This window comes from Myotis davidii, unplaced genomic scaffold (assembly GCF_000327345.1).
Source record: "Myotis davidii unplaced genomic scaffold, ASM32734v1 scaffold6, whole genome shotgun sequence".
Classification (NCBI taxonomy): domain Eukaryota; kingdom Metazoa; phylum Chordata; class Mammalia; order Chiroptera; family Vespertilionidae; genus Myotis; species Myotis davidii.
In genome coordinates, this window is record NW_006383011.1 from 2306536 (window position 1) to 2310385 (window position 3850).

At 46.5% G+C, this 3850-nt stretch overlaps 1 pseudogene; it reads left to right on the forward strand.

Moving 5' to 3' along the window:
• The first annotated feature begins 2009 nt into the window (after nucleotides 1–2009).
• Nucleotides 2010–3289, forward strand: LOC102752647 (annotated as a pseudogene).
• Nucleotides 3290–3850: the final 561 nt, after the last annotated feature.

Here is a 3850-nt window from a genome sequence, read left to right on the forward strand (position 1 = left end):
CACACCTGGAAAGCTGATGAATATTCTATTGAGATCCTCCCCAGGACCTCCCCTAAAATCCCCACATTCGAAAGCCCTTAGGACTAAGGACGGAGGCAGGCCCACGCCTTTCACCTTCCCCTCGCCTTCTCCCAGGCTTCCCCCAGGCGCATTACCTTCACCCTTCTCTCTCCTACGCCCCAAGGCCCCTTCTTTTGCCTCTGTAACTTGTCTCCTGAGCTCATTTCTTCTACTGCTCACTTCTTCTACCTCTGTGACTTTCTAAATAAACTTTTTTTTTTTATAGTTTGAGTCTTGGCTCTGAATTCTTTCTTTGCGAGAACTCTAGGACCCAGGTTGCTGGCCCCAGGTCCCATCTGGCCCTCTGGGTCTAACACCTGGTGCAGTCCTGGCTGCTGCCAACAGGAGGTCCTGGATCAGGCAGTTAGAAATTCCTGACAGACTTTTCAATTGCAGGAGAACCTCGCGGGATTGGGAGTGGAGGCAGAACGTTATGCTACTCTTTCAAGAATGTTGGCCAAGGGCAGAAGGAGGAGAGGCCACCCATCCTCACGATAAAGCTTTTGCTTTTCTGTAGTGTGTGATCTAGTACCTGCCAAGTCACGTGACCCCGCCAGACCCACCACTTCCCTCGGGTGTCTGAGGGAGGCAGGAGAACAGGGTGTGTACACGCAGAGGTCAACATCCAGAAGTGGCTGATGTCGATGCCGATGGCTGGCTTTGCCAAGCATTAGTAGTTCAGGACTTAAATGGTCCTGAAATGTGGGGTGAAGACAACTGCTCGGCATTACAGTGAGATATTGAGACTTAAATGGCCAATAAGAAGAGAACTGTCTGGTAAGAAAACACAAAACCAAAAGTGAAAGTGTTGTGGTTCGTTTTTATAATACCTAGTTTAAGGTCTGGAAAGCAGGCAATCTCCAACACTACTGCTGAGGATTTAAATTGGCACAACCTGGTCCACAAGTCACCGAAAAACAAAAGCTAATGTGACATTGTAGATTTTAGTAAAAAGTATATATGGTTTTCATTGGTTCTGGCACAGAGCTCCTAAAACCCTTGGAATTTCCTAAGTGAAAAGACTGGAAAAGGTGTCTTTTGTTATGTTAATGAAGCAACTTCTGGAAAGCCCCTAGGTCACCTAAGGATAGGAGCTGGTTGCCAGGGCGATAAGCCTTGTGATTGGAAGGTAGAACTTTCAGTCCCACCCTCCAGGATGGGGGAGGGAGGCTGGAGCGGGAGATTGAATTCAATCACCAAGGGCCACAGATTTAACCAATCATGACTCTGTAATGAGGCCTCCGTAAAAACCGAAGGACGCGGTTTGGAGAGCTTCCAGGTTGGTGAACGTGTGGAGGTGCTGCGAGCACTTGGAAACTCCTTCGGCTTCTCTGTGCATCTCTTCCATCTGGCTGTTCCCGAGTTACATCTTTTTATAATAAACTGATAATCTAGTAAGTACGATGTTTCTCTGAGCTCTGTGAGCCACTGTAGCAAATTAACCCAAGGAGAGGGTTGTGGGGACCCCTGATGTTTAGCGAGTCTTTCAGAAGCACAGGTAACAACCTGGACTTGTGATTGGCATCTGAAGTGGGGGGCAGTCTGGTGGGCCTGAGCCCTTAGCCTGTGGGATATGATGTTAACTCTAGGTAGACAGTGTCAGAATTGAGTTGAAATGCAGGACACCCAGCTGGTATCTGAAAATTGCCTGATGGGGGGTGTGGGGGGCAGGGAACTCACACACTGGAATAGAATTGGAATCAGAATTGTAGTGCTCATTTAGTCCAGCAATTCTGCTTACACAAACGTAGCCTATAAAAGTCATAATGGATATCTGCAAAGGTTTATTTACAAGAATGTTCTCATAGCTTTCTTTAAAAGAGTAATAAACTGAAAACAATGTAAATGTCCAATAATAGGGAATCGGTACACATATATCTCCATAGAATGCAATACCGTGCAGCAATTTAAAATGTTGGGTACATCTTCAGATCCAGAGCCCCTCCCAGGCAGCTAGCAACGGGCCTCTGTCCTGTGTTGTAGCCTCACCATGAAGCAGCTGAGCGTGGCCAACACCCGGTTCGCTGTGGACCTCTTCCGCACCCTGAAGGACAACAGCCCTCTGGAAACATCTTCCTCTCCCCCGTGAGCATTCCCTCAGCGCTGGCCATGGTCTTTCTGGGGCCAGAGGCACTACCGAGGCACAGATGTCCAAGGCTCTTCACTTCGATGCTGTTACGGAGATTCATTCAAGTTTTCAGAGTCTGAATGCTGATATCAACAAGCGTGGAGCTCCCTATATTCTCAAACTTGCTAATAGGTTATACGGAGAGAAAACCTATGAGTTCCTCCCTGAGTTCTTAGCTTCAACCCAGAAAATGTATGGTGCTGAACTGGCCAGTGTAGATTTTCAGCGAGCCTCTGAAGATGCAAGAAAGGTGATAAACGCGTGGGTCAAAGGGCAGACTGAAGGGAAAATTCCAGAATTGTTGGCTGCAGGCGTGGTTGATGATATGACCAAACTTGTGCTAGTTAATGCCATCTACTTCAAAGGAAACTGGCAGGAGACATTCAGTAAAAAGGCCACAACTGATACACCGTTCAGATTGAATAAGAAAGACACAAAAACAGTGAAAATGATGTATCAGAAGAGCAAATTTCCATTTGGCTACATCAAGGACCTTAAGTGCCAGGTGCTGGAACTGCCTTACCAAGGCAGGGACCTCAGCATGGTCATCCTGCTGCCAGATGACATCGAGGACGAGGCCACGGGTCTGAAGAAGATCGAAGAACAATTGACCCTGGAAAAACTGCACGAGTGGACCAAACCTGAGAATCTGAGTTCCATTAAAGTCAACGTCCACCTGCCCAGGTTCAAGCTGGAAGACAGCTGCCACCTCAACTCTCACCTGGCCAGCCTGGGTGTAGGATCTTATTAATATCAAGGCTGATCTGTCTGGCATGGCAAGAGCCAGAGATCTTTTTATATCAAAAATTGTCCACAAGTCTTTTGTGGAAGTTAATGAGGAAGGCACAGAGGCAGCGGCTGCCACAGCCAGAATTTTAGTGGTGGGTTGCGTGCTTATGCCAGAAACTGAAAATTTTGTGGCCGACCATCCATTCATTTTTTTCATTCGACACAATCCCTCAACTAACATTCTGTTCTTAGGCAGACTTTCTTCCCCTTAGAGGCTGTGGAAACCCAAGGTCAAGCTCAGAGCTGTATCACTGGCCCTTTCAAAGATATATGAAAGTTATCAGTCTTCTACAATAAATCTCCCCCCCCCCCCCCCAAATCTGTAACTTCCTTCATAATGTCAGCTCTGTGGGCTGTTTATATCCATTAACTTTGGGATAGGTATCTGTTTTCCTTTTTTTATTTATTTATTTTTTTTAAAATATATTGAGATGTGCCCACAACCCAGGTACATGCCCTTGACCGGAATCGAACCTGGGACCTTTCAGTCCGCAGGCCGACGCTCTATCCACTGAGCCAAACCGGTTTCGGCTGTTTTCCTTTTTTTATATTGAAAAATTTAGTGATTACTTTTGAATGCACCGAGCAGATATGTAGACTCTTGACAGTGTAGTAAACGAGGAAACTGCTGCACTCTCTCTCTTTTCTTTTTTTTTTCCGGAACACCTTGTCACACCACCGATTGAAGCAAAGCAACACAACACGCTGCCGCTTCACCCCAAAGCGGTGTTTTTCCTTTGCCCTTTCTTGACGGCTCAGTGGTGCTGTACTGTCTTGATAGCCATGAGAAAAATTATAGTACTGTGAATTGTTTCACAGACTTCTGGAAGCAATCATAGAGAGACAGTCATTGCTGAAGGGAGGCTTAAAAAC